General features: G+C 39.1%; 2 long non-coding RNA genes across 21 annotated transcripts in view; one reads left to right on the forward strand and one right to left on the reverse strand.

Annotated features, from left to right (window-relative positions):
• Positions 1-3,663, forward strand: LOC110937267. Of its 6 annotated transcripts, none has more exons than XR_004890482.1 (10): positions 1-367; positions 439-540; positions 654-696; positions 1,217-1,324; positions 1,470-1,535; positions 1,651-1,772; positions 2,158-2,241; positions 2,710-2,779; positions 2,891-3,000; positions 3,105-3,663. It is a non-coding gene; the product is annotated as an uncharacterized LOC110937267 (long non-coding RNA). The 6 variants fall into 6 exon arrangements; XR_004890478.1 differs by having other exon boundaries at positions 4-367; positions 1,638-1,772; XR_004890481.1 differs by lacking the exon at positions 2,158-2,241 and having other exon boundaries at positions 4-367.
• LOC118491130 overlaps positions 2,713-23,091 on the reverse strand; it is a 26,104-nt gene continuing 5,725 nt past the window's right edge. For 11 of the 15 annotated variants that reach the window (XR_004890489.1, XR_004890488.1, XR_004890495.1 and 8 more), the window contains 3 exons: positions 21,732-23,047; positions 21,571-21,669; positions 20,699-21,418 (listed from right to left, as the gene is read on the reverse strand). This is a non-coding gene — a long non-coding RNA (uncharacterized LOC118491130). Of the gene's footprint in view, positions 2,724-5,497; positions 5,605-6,860; positions 6,933-19,047; positions 19,052-20,698; positions 21,419-21,570; positions 21,670-21,731; positions 23,057-23,091 lie in introns of those variants that run through there. The other 4 variants (XR_004890493.1, XR_004890490.1, XR_004890496.1 and 1 more) reach the window with 4 other exon arrangements.

Here is a 23,091-nt window from a genome sequence, read left to right on the forward strand (position 1 = left end):
AACTTTTACCCTTCACCCGGATCCATCATCAGCCGTCCATTTTCTTTCAATTCTTCACACGGATCGTGATCTGACGGATGATTTTGTTTTCACACGGATCCACCTTTCCCCTTCCTTCTCTCCCATCTCTCTCACAACTCACATCTCACCAGATCTTTTCATCAACCTTCTCTCTCTCTCTCTCTCTCTCTCTGTGGCGACTCAAGCACATGCCAACGATTAGGGTTTTTGTAAGAACCGCCACCATCATGACTCTGGCAGCGGCTGCTTGTGGTGTTTGATGTGTAAATTGGTGATTTGAACTTAACGGCGGAGGAAATGTGAAAAATTAGGGTTCCGCTAGAACCTCAGGCGACGACGACATAAGGTATTCTTCTAATTCTGTGTTGATATACATTTATCAGTGTTGAACGAATCTGTTTGTTCATACTTTCATAGCAACAACAAGCAATTGACTCCGATGATGAAGAATACCAAGACAATACGTCCACAAACAACCCCTGTCTGGTGAGATTCGGCCTTTTAAAATGTCTTCTCAAGGTCTATTCTTTCACTCTCTGATTGTGTTATGTTTATTTGTAATGTAATTAGGTGTGATTGTTACGAATAACGACTAATTGTTGTTATTCTTTTGATTAATTGTTTGTTCTTAGGTTTTGGAGCAATTGAGTGGCCATTCCCCTGTTTTTTCCAAGGGTAAGATCCATTTTACATTTAATTTTGTTCTTGTTTGTATATTAGAAATCATTCTTTGTGAAAATGTTAATGAATTCGGCCTCTAATATTCGATAATCTTTTATATAGTCTGCTGAGTTGAGAATTAAGTTTGGTTTTTTTGGGCGGCTGATAGTGTGTTTTTTGTTTAGATGAAGTGAAGTTTATATAATTTGTTCATTTACTAATGTTTCAATTTGGTCAATCATAAAATACTATCACAACCTTGTTGACCATCTCAATCTTGTGGTGGAGTACAACTTTTGGGAGGAAATGAAGGCGAGACCATATGCACATATCAAGTTTGAATGTTTGATTCATTATTCTACTCTGTTTTGTAAATTTGCTCTCCATTTTACAGTTCATAGACATTTATAAGCCTTTTTTGCTTCACATAATTTATAAAATTTGGAAATGAGGATCTCATGAACAACAATGTGCAACGTTTTATTCTGAGTTTCATGTGAAGTTAAGCTAACTATGTGTCTGTTATTGAAAACAGAAAAGTTAAGATGGTCGGTTCTTGGAATCGCGATACTTGCTGCGGTTGTCGGAAGCCAAGCTATCATCTTCGGTTTTCGTGACACCAAACATATAAGCAATGCAACAGGTACTTGACCCGTGACCCATTACCTGACCCTCCCTGTCTTTGTTTTGATGTTAGTCTGACTTTTGTACTGGTTTGGCGGTTATTACGGTTATGTTGGTCACGACCTGCTTAATGTCGCTTGTAATGGTTTTTATGCTGGCAAAAGAGTGTTTTTGTTTTTTGAGGATCCCACAAACCAGCAGGTGTTTTTATTTTTGGCTCGTATAGAAAGGTGACTCTTTTTTTTGTTTTCTCACTTTATTTTTTTACTTAAACCAAATGTTTCCTAGCAGAGAATCATATTTATCACTTGGTAATGAATCGTTAATTGAAGCCGAGAGAAATAGCTGGGTGCAGAAGGAGCTGTTTGCAACTTTGAGCATCATCTTGGTGACCGTAGTTTGTTCACTAGGGCTTCCAGTGATTATGCCATCGTTAGCAGTAAGAATCCTTATAATGGCACCACTAGGTATAAATTTCTTATTTTAAGCCGTAATTTTGATTTACATTTGTCATGTGATTAGATTTATATCTATTGATGTGCATTAACTGTAACTGGATGTAATTAGTATTCTTTTTTACACTTGACTTTATGGGTAAAATCTACTATGGGTCATTTAATACAATTGTTTTGTTTATAACAGCCCTCGCAAATACAATTGTCTTTTAAAATCCTTATAACGCCACGGGGTTTGGTCCTTTTAAATACAATTTTTTTTGTTTATGCTTATAGTTCACAGTATCATAATTTTACCTTATCAAAGATTGGTACAAGAAAACAGTTAGTTCGTTAATGTTCTGTCACTTCATTAAAACCGTGCTTCTTTAGACTAAATCTTGCTTTTCGGATGCAGACATGGATGTACTTGACCGTCCCACTTGCGCCATACACTTGTGAAAGATTAATAAGGGCTGATATACTCTGGCTTCTAACAACAGTAAATCTGCTAATTAATAGAAATATGATAGAATTTGAGCTTGAATTGTTCTTGAAATATCTATTGTTTGGATATTTTGTCTGTGATTGTTAGGGAGTTCATTAAAAATGTTTTTTAGTTGGATAAGTCCAAACTAGGGTTACTGGTTTAGTTGTGTAATGGTGATTTTTTCCTGTGAAAGTGAGATAGATTGATGAAAGGAACTTAAGTAGTTGTTGAGAAGACATGCATAAAAGATTTTGTGGTTAGGTTTAGAAAGGATTTAACTATTCTATGGTTGAAAGTAACTGGTAATTTATTATATGAATAGTGAACTTTGGATCAGGTTTATATGTGTATGAAGGATTGAATGTTTTCACTAATATAGTTCTGATTCATGATCAGAATGGTTTGATTGTTGTGATATTATATCATTTAATGTAAGTTGTTTTGTATTAATGAATTGTTATTCGTTTTATGTATTAGTAGGAGTTCCACACTATCTATTGGGTACAATTAGCCCCATGGTTTAGTTTACTGCAAAGGATTTGCGATTCCTGTGAGTTATTCTGCTCTGTGTATATACATAAGGCATGTATTTGTTAATTGATTATTAATTTTGTGGTTACATTGAGATTTTATAATTCTAATTGCTTGTATCTGATTTAAGATCTTTGAAGATGAGGAAAATCAACCTAGGCCCAGGACAGTGGAAACAACTGAACCGGAAAAAAGGCTAAATCTGCTTCATTTTTGAGAAATTAGTGCAGAGATACTAAGGTATGCAATTATATCAAATCCTTTTAAACCTTATTAAAAATGTGAAGTTTTCATTAGTTGTACCAATATTGCATGATTTTAATATTTCTAAGCAATCATAACAGGTGACATAAAGTCCCATTACCTAATTATATCATATTTGGCCCGAAGGTTTTACGGGACGCGAGAGCATGTTCAGGTGTGTTCTAAGAAATATTTTATAACATGGATCAGTTTGGTTTTCATATGGATTGTTACTTTACACATGTTTTATAGTTGTTTTTTCGTATTTTTAACCGGTTTGCATTCCCCATTGAAAGTGAATACAAAAAGCATCGGCCTATTTTAATATGAATGGGCGTTGGTGTTAGTTCGAGAGTTAAACGATGATGATCAGTAGCTGTTATGGAAGTTTCATAAAAAATTTCGGGTCGCAGTCAAACTGGTCAACTATGTCAACAGTGTCTGGTCAACATTTGAGTCTGGTCAACTGGGTCGACACGAGTCTGTTACGAGATCATGGGAATGTATAAGTGCGCCAATAAATTATTTAAAATTACGTATCTGTTTTGGGTTTGGGGCATTGGTGCTTCTTGTTGATATGGGTCATTTGATTGCTGCTGGATGATGATTAGATTTAGGACCTTAGATATGGAACGGTACCATGCTAGCAAATGGATATTGACTGGGTTATGTTATAATTATACTAATAAGAAATTAGAAAATGAAAGTTATGTTATAATTAATGAACTGGACATGAGTTTATTTATGATCAACTGAATTTTGATTTTATAATAAGATAATTTGGACTTCTAAAATAAATGCACCACACGGTAATTATATTTGGTATAATTTTTTTTAAATATTTCCCACCTTTTTTTTTTTACTTCTATCTGGAAAGCAGACATTTAATTATTAACTTGGTTCTACCCGATTAACTCGACGCCCAATATATTTTTCATTAAAAAAAGATTTGGTTAACCCAACCCCGTCCTAACTCGAATAAAAGGACTGTGTTTGTAATCTATATATAATATGCATGTTTGAAGGGTAAAATTGGTGTAATCTATTAAAAAAAATAGATGTAATCTATACATAATATGCATATATAAAAAAAGTTGGTTAACCTAACCCCGTCCTAACTCCCATAGTACTATATTTGTGTAATCTATTTTATAATCATAGACATACCAAAATGTAAGTTGATTACATCAAATGGTAAAAGTGAAAGCACTGAAAATACATTGTAAAAAATGATTAAACTTTAATCGTGTCGGGTTGGCGGGTTGGTGGGTTGAAACGAGTATCAAGAGATGATCAATAAACTAACAAAAAACGAGTACCGTATTGCGAAGTTTGACCCTTAGAATTACTAACAAGTGTTGTGTTTTCCGTTGCATTGCGAATTTGGTTTTGGTTACGGCTCAAAACCGAATCGCCCCGTACATAGCCCTAGACTCACCAACCTAAACCTAAGTGATATGTTTCCCGCCGCATCGCGCGGGTAAACGACTAGTGTGTGTATATATATATATATATGGAGGTTTATTTAAGAAGAAAAAGAACAAAGGGTACAATTGTAAAACATTAAATAGTTTTTCACTAATCTCATTTATTATTATACTAGGTTATCACCCGCGAACTTCGCGGGTAGGAAAATTTACTTTGTATTAATCGAACTATGTCAGAAAATTGTTTTATAATTGTTTTGAATTGAAAGTTGTAGTCATTAGGGTTGCGAGTAGGGGTCAGAAACTTTGGGCAATAACCGGAGGCAGAAAGTTGCTTTACTGAATGACCCACGACAAAAAAAAAAAAAAAAAACAACTTTTATTTATTATAATAGATTATTAGAACTTTATTAATGTTATGTCCGTTCTTTATTATAACACTTAACATGTACCAAAAACTAAAAAAACTATCATGAATTTTCCAAGGCTTTAACACCACCACCGTCACCAACTTTTGAAACACACAAACACGATATATTTTGATATGCACAATCACATTACATTGGATTTCAATATTGGCTTACGAATAACATAAAATATGAACTCCTAGTCTTCTATAAAACAGCTAACAAACATGATTTAAGCAACACCAATGATTTCCTCACTGCCTCCCTTGCTATTTCTCTGTGTGCCTATATTTCTCAAACGCGTAAAGCAAAAGAATTTAATAGAAATAAGGAACCACTTATATACATACATGTTTTGGAAGTTGGAACAAAAATGCAAAATAATTAACTGACCTGGCTTCCAACCTCGTTAACCATACTGTAATCGGCAAGAGGGTTCTCAAACAGGCCCATGGTAAATTTGACGCGTAAGATTCTGGTCACTGCATCATCAATACGGTCCATTGAGATAAACTTGTTGTTGACGAATGATGTAAGATCGTTAATGAACTCGATGTAATTATTCGGGGCCATAACCTGTTCAAGATTTTAAATTAAATATCAAATTAATGTAACATGATTACCATAGTTGTCAATAGTTGCCGCTATGGTCGCCCACTTCTAACCTTCGCAATCCCATATCTGCACTGTATTATTATAAATCAATGCATCGTCGTCTCTCCACTCTTCCTTTAAGGCAGATTCCCTCTTTTCTTCGGTGTTATTAGCTAATAAAAATTCAATGAAATTAAAATATTAAGTGAAATATATAATATATAAGAGCAGAGTGACAACAGTAATATAACATAATTACCCCTAAAGATAGCTTTCACATCCCAGAATCTTGCACCACACTGCAGTACCTTAACATGGCGTGTCTTTTTTATCACGTGTATTTTGTGAAGTACTACTTTTTATCACTGTTTGATTTTTGCATTAATCTAGTGCATACATTTGCCAAGCCCATGTCTCAATATGTGCAACACAAAAACATACTTCTTATCTCTTTTCTTTCTATTGATAGGCCTACTAAAAACCAACTTATCTAGAACTTATCTAGCTAACAATCTAGCTAACAGATTGCAAATTGCCAATCTTACCTTAAAGTTTTTCCTCATTGACCAACACCTCTATGAATTTACTAACGAATATTGAAGTTTACCCTTTTCTGAGTACTTAAAACGCATATTAGTAATATGTACATGTATACAACAAAAACAAAGACAAATACTGGTCATTTTTTAGCTAATTACATCCCAATTTTGATGCCTTTTCTGTTGACACCATCTATATCAATCCTAACAACATGAAATAAAACATATAACCTAATAAAGATGAACGAATTAATGATGTACTTAGTGGAAGGATTTCACCTTAATTATTGGATCATAAGCTTGAGTGTATCATTGAGGCATCTGATCAAACACTTATAGTGCTCGACTGAATATAAAAATTACCTGTTATTCTGCAATCGCTACCAAATCCAAAACGATAAACGTACAATAGAAACTATAAGACCTCAATTCCAAGCAACATTACTTATTGAAATCATCGAAAATAAGAGATCATAAACAATAATACACTCTTCTTCAATTTAAAGACTAAATCAATATCCAAAACCCTAATCAGATCATTTAATCTAATACTCAAAACTATAACACCTGGAAAGTTGAATAAGATTTACCTAAAAAATCCAATGTGTACGTGAATCATCTTATGCTCATTATTTAGCTATCCCCACAAAAAGACATCGTTATTTAACTGTCCCCTCAACAAAAAGGTATGATGATGCAAGAAATCTTCTAAACCATCGACCCACATGCACGTGATTCTTCCATAGTTATACTTCCCAACATTTGACCAAAAAGATGCGCTTTTTAATTCTTTCGGTGTTTATTACTTGAATTATCAACTAACAATCTAATATCATTGGAGTACTATGTTCTATGCATAATGTACAACTTGTAGGTGTTAATTTTCTTACAGGTTTATGATGGAATTTTTAGCTTAGCTCATGTGATGACTTCCAGCAGTTCTTCAAGAGTGTCATAACCACCTGAGAAAGTTCACCAACGGAATATAATAAATTTTTAAGATTATGATCGGAGTGTCGCGCTCCGGTCAAAGATAATATTTATATACCCTAATTACCCTTAACAAATAGCTAGTGGTAGCAAGGGGTCGAACCACGAAGAGTATGTGGTTTGTGTGCGGATTTGATTGAATTATGAAAAGTTGTCACTTTTATGAAGCTTGCTAACTTGTTTTTTTTGAATATTTTGGTTTGATTGAAAGATGTGAGTTGAAATTACTAAAACGATTAACTAAAATTAACTACTAATTGCAAGAAGTGAAAATGATTGTTTAAACAATAATAAGAAAACAAGGCTCACACCCGGTTTCAACAATTGCAAGACCTAGGGTTACTATGTATTTTAATTAGCTTTACTTGAATTAGTTCGTTAACGGGTCGCAATCACAAAGCTTAGGTGTCAATCGCTATCAACGTTGTAAACAACGGACCATGATACACTTCGTTACTTTGGACTAACAAATCCTACCAAAAGACAAAGCATAAATACGTGCATTCATTTCACAAAGTCAAATTTAATCATTCACTCGACAATTTGCAAATTCAATACCAACGTAGGACAATTGTCTAAGATTCAAACGCAATTCAAGTTGTCACAAAACAATCAACAAAACATAGTAAACCCTAAATCTTACAAAAGTCTACACCGGGGTGAAACCTCCAAGAAATTAGCCGCTCATGGTGTAAACGGTACAATCAACAGATGCACAAGACTTCAATTGAATCATCTTGGAGCTTGAGGGTGGATGGTGGAATGATTCGGGTTTAGGAATGGTTGGTGGTGATGGATGGATTGAATGTGGAAGGATGATTGTGATGGTGATGAGCTAGGGTTTTGATTCGGATCGTGATTTTTGTTGTTGAAAGGATGGAGTATGGATTGGAGATCAATTGGTAGTCAAGAGATCCTGAATAATGGCTCCAAAGATGTTTTTCAAACTCCAAAAATGTTGTAACTCCCGAATTGATGGCCAACAACCCCCTTTTGCTCGTTCCAAACCCCAAAACAAGAAAATTCGCGATCCAAAGATTGAAGAGCCGTCGCCGACGGCCTGAAGCCCCGTCGGCGACGGTGCCTGCATGTTTATTTTTGCCCTACGGCCTAACTTCCTGTCTACGGACATTTTCTGGCGACGGTGATGTATGAAGACCGTCGGCGACGGCCCAAATGGGCGTCGGCGACGGTGCCTGGATGTTGATTTTTCTGCTTTATCGCATTTCTTGCTTCCGCTTGACCCGTGTCGCTTCCCGATGGTTCCGTTTTCGCTCCGGTGACCCGTAAAGCTCCCGAAAAGCTCCTTAAACTCCCATAGACCTGTAGAACACAAATCTAATCAAGAGTAGGCAATTCGAAACTAAAACTTGCGTAAAAACATCAAATTAAACAATTACAATCACCGGCTTTCAACCACGTATCACATCCCCACACTTGTCTTTTGCTTGCCCTCAAGCAAATCTGTTTTTCACTTTCACGTGTGTCAAACAACGAACATACATCCCATTCCCGAGACCAAGGTTAAGGTCTAATGTCATACAAAAGTTCAAACTCTTCACAATATTCAAAGTATTTAACGGTGATGTATTTTAGATACACAAATGGTTACCCAAGATTAACCCGCCCGTAAAACTAACAAATCATGCATATCCCTCACAATGTGCTCTCCACTCGGCTTAAAGTTTGCTAATATGTGTAATGCGTTAGCTTTTCAACAGTTAATCGCTCAAAACCAAATAGAACACGTACCCGCATAGGCTTGCAACTCAATCATTTTCCACTATCGAACACAAATACTAAGCACAAGTCAAAAGGTCTTTGAGGGGTTGTAACGGGGCTAGGCGAAGGGTAGGAATAGGATATTTTTAAGTGGCTATGGTGATGAAAAATTCGAATTTTATTACAAAAGACTATCCTAACAAAAGCACACCATAAACATCCACAAAGGGCAAAAACTTTCGCCTTTTATTCAATAAACTACTAGCACATCTTTTTGTATTTTTCTCACTGCTTTTTCATTCTTTTTCGCAACATTTTCTGAGTGTTTTTTTTTTTTTTTTTTTTTTTTTTTTCGCAACAAATAAACCACAACTATACAAACAAATAATCCTAAAATCGAATTTTCATCACACGGGTTTAAAAAGAAAAAGGCTTATGGTTATGGGCTATAGGGTGGTCAAATGAAAGGTTTAGGCTCAAAGTAGGCGACTAGGGGATTTATTTGGGTAAAGGTAAGCAAATGGTGTAAAAGAAAAAGGTTTACCTAATGCCTTAATCATTCTCGTGCTTGTATTCGGTCTATAGTCTCGAATGTATCAAAAGTTGCAAGTTCTACAATACGCGACTAATGGCCCACTCAACAAAGAAACATGTAAATGTGAATCTATGATGTAGAAAGGCTCAAACCTCACGTATAAGGGTATGATATGTGATATGCATACATTGCTAGTTCCTTAAGCGAATTATTCTCAAATAACCACCCACTAAATACCCGATATGCTTATTAATTTGAACTTGACCATGACAAAAGACCAATTGGTTTGTGACATCCCTCGTTGACTTGGTTACTTGTGCTTTTGAGATTGCTTTGAAAACAAGACATTTTTGAAAAAATTTTTGAAATTTTCCCCCATCCCCACACTTGAGGTAAACATTGTCCTCAATGTGTAGAATTTAAATGAACGGGTCAAAATCGAAAATTTTTACTACTCCCCCATCCCCACACTTGAGGTACATATTGTCCTCAATATGTAAGAACTAGAGTTTGTAAAGCACAAGGGATGTGACACGGCTATCCTCCCCAAAATTATACCCCGGAAAATAGAATACAAAATACAATCCACTTATTTGCTAACTAAAAAAAATCAAAGGTAAAAAGAAACGTATGCACCTGGTTTTTCATTAGTTCCTCGTGTGCTCTTCATCTTTTCAATCAAGCGGTCGTCTCACGAACATAGCGTACCTACAAATCTTAACCCTCGTGTAGAAGCATGCTTCTCACAACCATCAAAACTTGTTAGTTACCTAGTTCTACCACTTTTATGAAATTATCACCAAGCCATACATTATTGTACCTTTAACTTTATGTGGAAAAATAATTTACAACAATAACAATCCTAACTCACTTTCGTAGGAATCACGGTTGCATTTAGCGTATGCAACAAGCCCTTTAAACCTCCCGATAGCTCGGGAGGACGAGTCGGTCTCGTGAGGGTTATATAGGGAACACACCCACAAAGTTCATTTAACTAGGCAATAATTTAAATAATCAAAAAAAAAATGAAACTAAACTAAAAATATACAACAACAACAACAAAAAACGTACCTTGCCTCTACCGCTGATATCTCTCATTGGGGTTCACGGGCGGGTTCGGCTGGTACGGATAACCAGTAAGGGCCTCAAGCATATCCCTATAGTTATCCAACGGGCTTGACTCTTGTTGGGGTGGCGGTTGGTATGGCATGGGAACAAAACTCGAGCCAACTGCTTCGGGCCAGTGAGGGATTGGATCGGCTGGCCCTCGCGGATGAGGAAGGTTGGGGTAATCAGTCCACCCCGAATGTTCAGCATATGGAAGCCCGGCTTGATAATCTCGTTGATGGCGTTCTTGGTCATGGAGTACCTTGAAATTGTTGATTGCCATCTGATTGGAGAAAGCCAACGCCCCCCATCGGCGTTGGTCCAACTCTGCCTGTGCATTCCGGCGTCTAGCATCCTCTTCCTCCCACGCTTGTCTGTGGGCCCTTTCCTCTTCTTGCAACTGTATCATGCGTTCCATTTGAGATTGTTGTAACGCATGTTGCAGTTGCTGTTCCTCCAACTGTTTTTCCACCCTCTCGCGGAAAGATGATTGAAAACCCCATTGTTGTTGAGAGTACGCCCCTTGCGCCTCTTCCCATTCTTTCCGACTAGCATGGTACTCTCTTGCTTCACCAATACATGCCGACACATTGTCGTAGATCCCTTGATCCGCACGGTTCCACAACCGATATGACGGTGTTTGTCTTTGATTCACAAAATCTGCCACATTGGCAGAGATTTCCCTATGCTTTTTTCGGTACCTACGCCTCGGTCCCCGTGGACCGGAAGGATCAATGTCCTCCTCAACATCGGGCATCTCCTCATCGCCCCCTTCTTCCTCACCTTCTTCATCAACCTCCTCGTCGTTGAACCGATAGCTATCCCCTTGGTCATCTTCAACCGTGTGCAAATGCCCAAAGGATTTCACGGTTATATTCCAATGTCGCCTCATAGAGGCAAAGTTGAATTGATCAATGGGTTTGGATACCCATAGTGAGTCTTGAGGTAATGCGTTTTGTTGGAGAATCATGGCGCTGATCAATCTTGGGTAAGGAATCATTTTGCGTTTAAATGATTCCCGTGTATCCCATGTGTTAATCATGACAATTTGACGCCACGAGAGCTTGGGCGTCCCATATAATAATGCACGCACCACCCGACAGTCGGGTGCCTTCACCGTCCCACGGTCTCCAAACCGTACCATGATGTTCTCCAACGAGATACCTTGCAATATTTTTCCCATCAGAGACAAATCTGCCCTTGCATTACCTGAACCCCCAGAGCCGGGTAATGTATCCTCCAAGAGAGTCACTGGGTCAGCATCATTCCTCTTGTTATCCAAAAACTGATCATACCCATAATAATCGTATGCATCGACCCCAAGCGAGTCAAACCTCGCTATAGCATTCATATGCTCGAAGGACATCACCATTTGATTTTTCCCAATGTTTCCAATCAACTTCCACATATGGGCTGGTCTATCGGAATGTTCAAAACGAAGAGTGGATAGCCACTCACAAACTGCCGCCAAGTATACCCGATTGGTAATGTCATCACACCAATCAATCACTCGCTCCCAACCGAGTTTCTCGAACCTCTGCACTATCCCAATCTTCCTAAACTCTTCGATATCCACCGTACGTTCACAAACCGCCCTGTCAGGTACGGGTTTCGAAATGCCCGTAACCATTTTCATCTTCCACATCTTGGCTTCCAGCTTCTTGTTCTTGTATCTAGAAAGAGCCTTTGTTTTCTCTTCCTTCCATTTCGAAGCCGACCCACTATTCTTCGCCTCTTCCCAAGCCCAATCTTGTCTTTCAAGTTGACCATCGCCTTCTTCTACATTACTAAGTTGTTCCCATTTCCTTTGGTAAACCCCAGAGCCTGAACCGGCTCCTGAAGATGACCCTTGACCAGAAGTTTTTGCCTTCTTGCTCCCACGTAACATGGCTACAATCATAAGACAAAGATAACAACAATTAGTATATTCTAACCTTCAACAATCTCAAACTTTGAACATGATATGTGATGTTGAACTTTAATCCAATTTGAGATGTAAAATCGCCTTTTTAAACTCTCAAAGTCGCTCATTTTATCATCCATATTGACTAACACGGTTATTCCTAAGATTTTTTTTTTCAATAGAGAATCATGGTTTAACAATGTTCAACATCACTATTATGTTCAATCATGCCAAAATCTTAGTGTAATCACATCACTAAAGCGAAGCATGCTCAAATCCCACCCAAATCAAATAAACACCCTTGAATTTATGCTTAAACATCCTACATTGTGATAAACAACCTACTCTTAAACAATAAGTCTAAAATTTCGGAAGAAATCACAGCAATATATGAAAATCATGCATAAATAGAGTGAAAGTTCATACCTTTAGTGAAGATTGACAAGAATAACCAAAGAAAAGTGTAAAGACAAGAACTTGGATGAACACTCTTCAAGAACCCTAACACACACGTCCAGAAATCTTACAATCAAGCAAGAATTGGTGGAATTGGTTATGGGAGTTTTGTTCTACGTCGAAAATCACTCAAGATGGACTCAAGAATCAAACGATTTGGTGGAGATTTGAGAGAGTTATGAAGAAAAGAAGATTTAGGGTTTTAGAGGAGATTTGGGGAAGAAGATGAAGCTAGAGGTAAAAGAATGGGAGATGAATGATGTGGGTCTGACTTGGGGGTGATTTAGGTTATTTTTGGGTCAAATGTGTGGTAAAAAATCGTCCCGGGTCGAGTTCAAATACCATTTATGAGTTTGGATCCGACTAGTAACCCCAAAGAACGAACCAGCGTCGGATGGAAATTGGCACACCGTCGGCGACGTTGGGTAAGCCCGTCGGCGACGGTCTCTCAAATTAGACCCTGAGCCGACGGCTTATCTTCCTGTCTACGGTGGAATTTGGGCGACGGATAACTTAGAGGAACCGTGGGCGACGACCAGTATCACCGTCGGCGACGGTACCTACTTTTTCATTTTTTTTTTTTTTTAGAGAATTTTATTTACTTTTATTAAAAAGGCTATGTACACTAGAAATTCCTAAAAATTGATAAAAATCTTTTTGTGACTTTTTATAAGTTTAAAATTTTAAACAAAATAACCGTTAACGATCCTTCCACCCCCCAAAAATTCGTGTATTGTCCCCAATGCACCAAATCAAGTCTAAAACATACCTTGTATCTTCACGACCCGTTTGGAATGCTCGAACTTCACACAATCAAGAAAGGTTAGTATGAACCGGAAACGATTCACATCCAATTACGTAAACAACTAAATAAATATACATAACTTTACAAAACGTGTTACCGATCCTTTTACTTCACCTCATATGTTGGTACGCTTCCCAAGAAGCATATCAACTCCACATTTGCATCCTTTTTCTCTTCATTACCATCAAGGAATGGTTTAAGGCGGTGACCGTTAACCGTTTGCTTCGACCCGTCCTTCGGGTCCTCGATTGTGACATCGCCAAGTTTCCCGACCCGTGTAATCACATACGGGCCCATCCACTTGCTCTTGAGCTTCCCGGGGAAGTACTTAATCCTCGAATTGTAGAGCCAAACCTTTTGACCCACTTCAAACTCTTTTGGCTTCAACTTCGCGTCATGTGCTCTCTTCATGTCGTCCTTGTACTTTGAAGCACACTCGCACGCTTCTTCCCTAAGCTCCTCCAACTCACAAAGCTTCAACTTCCGCTCCTTTCCTGCATCGTCATATTTCATGTTAACCTCTTTTATAGCCCACCAAGCACGATGCACAAGTTCAACTGGTAAATGGCAATTTCGCCCATAAACTAAGCGATAAGGAGTAGTTCCAATAGGTGTTTTATGAGCCGTTCTATAAGCCCATAAAGCATCATTCAACTTTGTTGACCAATCCTTTCGGTCGGGTCGAACAGTCTTTTGCAAAATTTCTTTTATTTGCCTATTGGAAACCTCAACTTGACCGCTTGTTTGTGGGTGGTAAGGAGTAGCAATCCGATGGTCAACACCATACCGTTTCAAGAGTTTGCCAAAATTAAAATTTTTGAAATGAGATCCCCCATCACTTATGATTACCCGGGGAACCCCAAATCGAGAAATTATATTCGTTTGAACAAAATTGCAAACAACGGTATGGTCATTCGTTTTGGTGGCAATCGCTTCGACCCATTTGGATACATAATCGACCGCCACCAAAATGTATAAGTTGCCATGTGAATTAGGGAATGGGCCCATGAAATCGATCCCCCATACATCAAAAATATCTACAATAAGGATCAGTTGCATGGGCATTTCATCCCTTTTAGAGATACTCCCCAACTTTTGACACTCAACACAGTTTTTAGCGAAATGAAAAGCATCCTTAAAAATAGTCGGCCAATAAAGGCCGCTATTTAGCACTTTGTGCCCTGTTTTGTGACCACTAAAATGGCCCCCACAAGCAAATGAATGCAAGTGCATCAAGACGCTAGGAATCTCCTCGTCGGGTATGCATCTTCGAACGACTTGATCCGGACAAATTTTGAATAAGTCCGGTTCTTCCAACGTGTAGTACTTGATTTGAGACAGGAAATGCAACCTCTTCCTTCTATCCCAATGAGCCGGCAAGTCACCTGTAACCAAATAGTTAACAATGTTAGCATACCATGGTAAGATGCCAATTTTTAAGATGTGCTCATCTGGAAAAGTCTCATTAATTTCTTCACGGGAAGAATCCTCTACACTCAACCGAGACAAATGGTCCGCGACCACATTCTCACTCCCTTTCTTATCTCGAATCTCCAAATCAAACTCTTGTAATAAGAGTACCCATCGAATCAACCGCGGCTTAGCATCCTTTTTCTCCATGAGGTACCTGACAGCACTGTGGTCAGAATAAATAATAACTTTGCTACCCCATATGTAAGCCCGGAATTTATCTAATGCATAAACTACCGTAAGTAGCTCTTTCTCAGTTGTTGTATAGTTAAGTTGTGCATCCGAAAGAGTCTTACTTGCGTAGTAAATGGCAACCGGCTTTTTGTCTACCCGTTGACCCAACACGGCCCCAACCGCATAGTCGCTTGCATCACACATAATTTCAAATGGTAATGACCAATTTGGTGATTGCAAGATTGGGGCTTCAACCAATTTCTGTTTCAACACATTAAAGGCATTTTCACACTGTTTGTCAAAATTAAAGTCTCGGTCTTTTAACAAAAGATTACATAGAGGTTTTGTAATATCACTAAACCCTTTTATAAACCTCCTATAAAATCCCGCATGACCTAAAAATGACCTAACACCTTTAACGGTCGTGGGATAAGGTAGAGTAGATATGACTTGTACCTTAGCACGATCAACCTCTATCCCACGACTTGACACTACGTGCCCCAACACAATTCCCTCTTGAACCATAAAATGGCTCTTTTCCCAACTTAGGACCAAACTAGTTTCAACACATCTTTTTAGCACTTTATCTAGTTGGTCCAAACAAGTCTCAAATGATGATCCAAAAATTGAGAAATCATCCATAAAGATTTCTAAAGACTCTCCCACCATATCGGAGAAGATACTCATCATGCACCTTTGAAAGGTAGCGGGAGCATTACATAATCCAAACGGCATCCGCCTAAATGCGAAAGTACCGTAAGGACATGTAAAAGTAGTCTTTGCTTGATCTTCCGGATGGATGGCAATTTGGTTATAACCGGAATAACCATCTAGGAAGCAATAAAATTTTTGCCCCGATAATTTCTCAACAATTTGATCAATAAACGGTAAAGGAAAATGATCTTTGGAAGTTGCGGTATTCAACTTCCTATAATCAATACAAATTCGCCACCCGGTTACCGGCCGGGTAGCTACCTCTTCACCTGCGTCATTTTTGACGACTTGTATGCCGGCTTTCTTGGGAACCGTTTGTGTTGGGCTTACCCATTGGCTATCCGAGATCGGGTAAATGATACCCGCATCAAGCCACTTCAACACCTCTTTCTTCACGACCTCCCTCATGTTCGGATTTAACCGTCTTTGCGCATCTCTAACGGGAGTCACATTCTCCTCCGTGATGATTTTGTGCATCACCACCGAGGGACTAATACCTTTTAAATCCGCGATGGTCCATCCAATCGCCGCCCGATTGGTGACCAACACCTCCATCAACTTTTTCTCTTGCTCTCCGGTTAAGTTGGATGCAATGATAACCGGGAGAGTATTGCCCTCTCCAACATAAGCATATTTGAGATGCTTTGGCAATGCTTTCAACTCAACTTCCGGAGGCTCCACTAAAGACGGCTTCAATTTAGTATCAATGCTCTCCGGTAAGCTCTCGACTTGATGCGTCCATATCGGTTTTCCTTCTCTAACCGCAAGCACCTCTAAACTCCTCACTTCCTCGTCCATGCTTCGTTCCACCTCCACCTGTGACCTGTCAAACACATAACAATCCTCCATTGTGTTTTCCCCATAAACGACTGTGTCGCAAAGAGGTATGCACGTGTCAACAATGTCTGCCATAAAGCATTCATCATCAACTGGAGGGTTCATAAGTCCGGAAAAAACATGTAACCTCAACCTCCGGTTTCCAAATGTCATGTCAACCGTCCCCGTTCTGCAATCAATTTGAGCATTTGCAGTCGCTAAGAACGGTCGACCCAAAATCACCGTAGGTTGCTTGGTTGGGTCCTTGGCCACATAGTCAAGTACAAGAAAGTCCACCGGATAGTAAAAATCCTCGATTTTCACTATCACATCCGAAACAACTCCACGGGGTAGCTTAGGTGTCAAATCGGCTAACACCACGGTGGTGTTTGACGATTGAAGTGGACCAAATTCATATTGGTCATATAAACTACCCGGTAGGATGCTTACACTAGCACCAAGATCTAGAAGTGCCCGGTTGATTTTAAAATCGCCCACTTGAATTGAAATGATAGGCGCACCCGGATCTTGGAGCTTAGGTGGAAGTGTACCCGAAAGGATCGAACTCACATTTTCGGTTAAATCTAATTTCTTTGGAAATTTGTGAGTGCGTTTTTGGGTACACAAATCTTTCAAATACTTAGCATAAGACGGTACTTGTTTGATTGCATCCAAAAGAGGTAAATTGATTTTTACTTGTTTGAAAATTTCCAACAACTCTTCTTGTTGTGGACCTCTTTTGTTTACAACCTTTTTCGTCGGTCCCTTCAATGCTTCGGGATAAGGGGCGGTATTAACCTCCACACCCGTTTCCTTAGCCTTGGGGACGGGGATGACCACAACGGGGGTAACATTATTCTTTTTCAAATCGTTTTTGTTTTGACCCGTTTGGCCATCTTCAAGCTCATCATCACTAGCATCTTCCACCACCCCTTCAACAAATTGGGGTGGTGGTGTTTTGACACCATTATCAACAACTCTACCACTACGTAAAGTAACTTTATTAATTGGTACCTCACGTGTGTTCCTTGAATTCGACCCTTGATGCTTAGGGTTTACGGTGGTGTCACTCGGAAGCTTTCCCGCGCCTCCCTTGATTTGGGCTACTTCTTCCGCTAGTTGGCCCACTTGCTTTGCTAATGCCTCATGTGCTTTGTCTCGAATCTCATTTTCCTTCTTAGATTCTTGCATCATCGAGAGCATCACATCCATCTTTGTATTCAAGTCATTGCCACCGGTTTGGTTGTTTGACCCACCTCCGTTACCGCCTTGGTTGTTGTAATTCTTTTGGTATCCACCTTGGTACCCTTGATTGTAATTTCGTTGGTAGCCTCCTTGGTTACCACCTTGGCGGTTTTGGTATGATGACCCGCTTCCCCCTTGATTACCCGCTTGGAAATTCGGGTTCATTTGATTTGAAGCATTACCATACCGAAAGTTGGGGTGATTTCTCAAACCCGGATGGTAAGTGTTGGAGTTCATGTCATATTGCTTCCTATCTCCATACACTTGATTGACTTCTTCGGGGTAACCACTCGAACCCATTGAACATTGCTCGGTCGCATGTCCAATATCACCACATTCCTCACATACTTCGAATTGAACCGCGTTCACCTCTTTTTTCTTTTTCAATTGAGCTATCTCCCTTTCTAAAGAGGAAATCCGATCCTTAGAATCGAGATCGGGGAGTGACCGGGAAACTGGATGCCTTTTCGCTCTATCGGCCGATTCTTTTTGTTTGGACCGTTTGCTCATTCTCTCCAAAAATTCCCAATCGTCATCCTCATGGTTGCTCAAAAGTGTGCCATTGCTTGTCGTCTCAAGCCGATTCCAAGTCGCATCATCTAAGCCCCGTACGAAACATTTCACCAATTCCCATTTTTCTATTTGGTGATGTGGGCATCTCCTCATTAGTTCCTTGAATCGGGTGAAGGCTTCATGTAAAGGCTCACTTGAAAGTTGACGAAATGACCGAATTTCATCTCTAGCATCATCGGTCTTGGCCATGGAATAGTACTCGTCCAAAAATGCTTGTTGCATTTGTTCCCAAGTTCGAATACTATTAGGCGGAAGTGTAAAGAACCACTGCTTTGCCTTATCCTTCAATGAGAATTGAAAAAGGCGAAGCTTCACTTCCTCCAATGCGAAGTTGTGTCCTCCAATAGTATCACAAATGGATGAGAACTCCGTTAAGTGGTTGTACGGCTCATCGTTAGACCTTCCGTTGAAATGAGGAAGGATGTTGATGTAATGTGGTTTACAATCAAACATCCTCCTTTCACATACTATTGGAGAATTGTTTTCGGTCACTATCGGTCGGAAACGGTCATTGACTCCCCGTGGAGGTTGTTGACGACGTTGTGGCCCGTTGACTTCTTGATCGACTTGTCTCCGATTATCCCGTCTTTCATCCCTTCGCTCCTCTCTTCGATTATCTCTCGGGTTACCACCTCCCACAAAACGAGGAATCCGGTTAGGGTTTACATTGTTGTTGTTATTGTTATTGTTGTAAAACCCTTCATTCCGGTTTCGTCGGTTGTTGTTTTGTGGTTGACGGTTGTTCCCATAACCCTCATTTCTTCCACCTCCGTAACCATATTCATCTTCCCCAACGTAATTGGCGTTTTGAGACCCAAACTCCTCATCATCATACCTTCGAGCATTATATACGTTTCCCCTATTCAAGTAACCCCAATCTTCATCATCATTGGCTCGATCATCATAATAACCCCCATCGTCCGAATTTTCCGTATGAATACTCACGTGTTCCGGCGATTGATAACCGGGAACACTATACGGTTCGTCATCGGGAATTGCATTCCGTAAATCGTCAATGTTGAAGAATGGGTCTTCGTTCACGGGATTGCCGTGATCACGGTTACCTCTTCGATCGGAGTTGACATTCCGATCATCAAGGTTAATAGGCAACGATGCTTGTCGGTGAATAGGTTGTTGCTGAGGTGTTCGTTGGGTGTTGTTGGTGTTTTGGTTTCGGAAAGGTGGAGTGGGTGGTCTTGCATTGGTGTTACCACCCGGTAGCTCTTGAGCGGGGAAAAAGGTTCCTCGGGTTTGGAATTGATTTGGGTGGAGGTTTTGGTTTGAGTTAAATTCTTGGTTGGAATTGTGGTTCGCCATTGAATCGGTTTCAATGGTCGGTGTAAGTGGTGGTGTTTGGTTGGTTTGATTAGAAGCGAGAGTTGCTTCTAACCGGCTTGCTAGGTTTCTTCTTGCAAGTCTTTCAATTTCCGGTTCGTAGACTAGCGGTGAAGTCCTCCCGGAATTTCGTGTACGCATGCACTACCTGTAACCTGCACAAGTAACACACCCCGCGTAACAAGGAAAAAGACAAGACAAAAAGAAAGCAAAACAATTTAAACAGTTAATCACACAAATTCAAACAATATCCAAACACAAAGCGCACGCACTCCCCGGCAACGGCGCCAAAATTTGATCGGAGTGTCGCGCTCCGGTCAAAGATAATATTTATATACCCTAATTACCCTTAACAAATAGCTAGTGGTAGCAAGGGGTCGAACCACGAAGAGTATGTGGTTTGTGTGCGGATTTGATTGAATTATGAAAAGTTGTCACTTTTATGAAGCTTGCTAACTTGTTTTTTTTGAATATTTTGGTTTGATTGAAAGATGTGAGTTGAAATTACTAAAACGATTAACTAAAATTAACTACTAATTGCAAGAAGTGAAAATGATTGTTTAAACAATAATAAGAAAACAAGGCTCACACCCGGTTTCAACAATTGCAATACCTAGGGTTACTATGTATTTTAATTAGCTTTACTTGAATTAGTTCGTTAACGGGTCGCAATCACAAAGCTTAGGTGTCAATCGCTATCAACGTTGTAAACAACGGACCATGATACACTTCGTTACTTTGGACTAACAAATCCTACCAAAAGACAAAGCATAAATACGTGCATTCATTTCACAAAGTCAAATTTAATCATTCACTCGACAATTTGCAAATTCAATACCAACGTAGGACAATTGTCTAAGATTCAAACGCAATTCAAGTTGTCACAAAACAATCAACAAAACATAGTAAACCCTAAATCTTACAAAAGTCTACACCGGGGTGAAACCTCCAAGAAATTAGCCGCTCATGGTGTAAACGGTACAATCAACAGATGCACAAGACTTCAATTGAATCATCTTGGAGCTTGAGGGTGGATGGTGGAATGATTCGGGTTTAGGAATGGTTGGTGGTGATGGATGGATTGAATGTGGAAGGATGATTGTGATGGTGATGAGCTAGGGTTTTGATTCGGATCGTGATTTTTGTTGTTGAAAGGATGGAGTATGGATTGGAGATCAATTGGTAGTCAAGAGATCCTGAATAATGGCTCCAAAGATGTTTTTCAAACTCCAAAAATGTTGTAACTCCCGAATTGATGGCCAACAACCCCCTTTTGCTCGTTCCAAACCCCAAAACAAGAAAATTCGCGATCCAAAGATTGAAGAGCCGTCGCCGACGGCCTGAAGCCCCGTCGGCGACGGTGCCTGCATGTTTATTTTTGCCCTACGGCCTAACTTCCTGTCTACGGACATTTTCTGGCGACGGTGATGTATGAAGACCGTCGGCGACGGCCCAAATGGGCGTCGGCGACGGTGCCTGGATGTTGATTTTTCTGCTTTATCGCATTTCTTGCTTCCGCTTGACCCGTGTCGCTTCCCGATGGTTCCGTTTTCGCTCCGGTGACCCGTAAAGCTCCCGAAAAGCTCCTTAAACTCCCATAGACCTGTAGAACACAAATCTAATCAAGAGTAGGCAATTCGAAACTAAAACTTGCGTAAAAACATCAAATTAAACAATTACAATCACCGGCTTTCAACCACGTATCAGATTATTTCAAGACTTGGAATCTTTATGAAACAGTAAAAAAATCTATACCCAAAAGAGCAATAAAGGCGTCAGCTTGGCGAGCCATCTCAGCTTTTCTATCGTGCATTCTGCCACTACTTTCTCTTTACCGACCGTTTCACCAGTTATCTATAAATCGCAAATCTTTTAAACTCGGTATATTACATATAAAAAACCAGTTATCTATACACCATCAAAGCCCTTCATGGAACCCTATAGTCGCTGGAGTTGACGGATGCTCCCACCGATATCAACACCACCGCCCATCCTTTGACCAAACCGACACCACCAAAGGCGTCATTGTTCTCCAATTTGCAACCTTAGATAGTTCACGCGTCGGAGTATGTAGCATCGTCGTAGCGTACAGTGGCTAACAACAAAAAGTGAAATAAAGGAAATCTGGATCATCATCAATAGACACACAGCAAACTGACAAAAATCGTTGTTCTAAAAAAATAATTTGAATATATATATTTTATTTTCATGTGGTAAAAAATATTTTTTAATGAAAAATGTGTTTGAATTTCCTAAATTACATTTAAATTAACGATTTCGTAGTACGTATAATCTTTACTCACCACCACCAACTGAAAACTTTTCTTCACAAAAGATGTTAACACAAAAGGTCTTCCACTTTTACTCAAAACGTGTTAGGTATATACATGTGAAAAGTTGTTATTTTTATAGTAAGGTCAGTTTATGGGGAATGATTAGAAGCGAACCTGGTTGGTTGTATTATTTTCTCCCTTTAAAACAAAGCTATCCATCAGTTTCAAACACATCACACTCAATGAAATCATATAACTTTTTATTTCAATATTTAGTAGCTACCTCCATTGTTCTCGTCAAGATTAAGACTCATCATTGTATCAAGCATCTCAGAGTTGTGCTTGTAACCGCATTATTTAACCTGGTGCTAACTTTCGTTAATATATTCACATCATTATAGTTACTAATAGGCTGCATAATTTCCCTAACACTCTTGTACAGATCAACATAACTAAACGAAGGAATTCTCCTTCAATGCCAACCTAAATATATGGTAAGTTTAGTACAAACGCTTAATTATAAGTTTTTTCTTATTTTACATGTATAACATATAGAAAAGCATGTGTATACAAATATACATACCTTATGCCCCCATTGGTTAAGAGTGATATCAAGAGTACCATTACTCATACCCTGTAGCATAATAGCTCGGATACCTGAAAACTTTTCCATATACGTTCCACAGTTCCAAACCATATATTATTTTGCATGGTTATTATTTTTTCTCCTTCATAATTATGCTCCCCGTTGTATGAACGACAGTGTTCAACATCTTAATGAGACCTGATTGTTGAACTAAAAATGCTTAATCATCAAAATGAGAGTACAAAACCTGATTGATCCTTCTAAGCTTTCGGTTTCACCGGGGCTATCCTTCGACGATTTTCACCGATATAGCCAATGTCGACGCTCCATAGTTTCCAATAACTTTCATTCAAACGCTCCAACATGCAGTATGCTAAACCTCCTCCAAAAAAAAATAAATTAATGTAAGAATCAACT

This window comes from Helianthus annuus, chromosome 4 (genome assembly GCF_002127325.2).
Source record: "Helianthus annuus cultivar XRQ/B chromosome 4, HanXRQr2.0-SUNRISE, whole genome shotgun sequence".
NCBI lineage: Eukaryota > Viridiplantae > Streptophyta > Magnoliopsida > Asterales > Asteraceae > Helianthus > Helianthus annuus.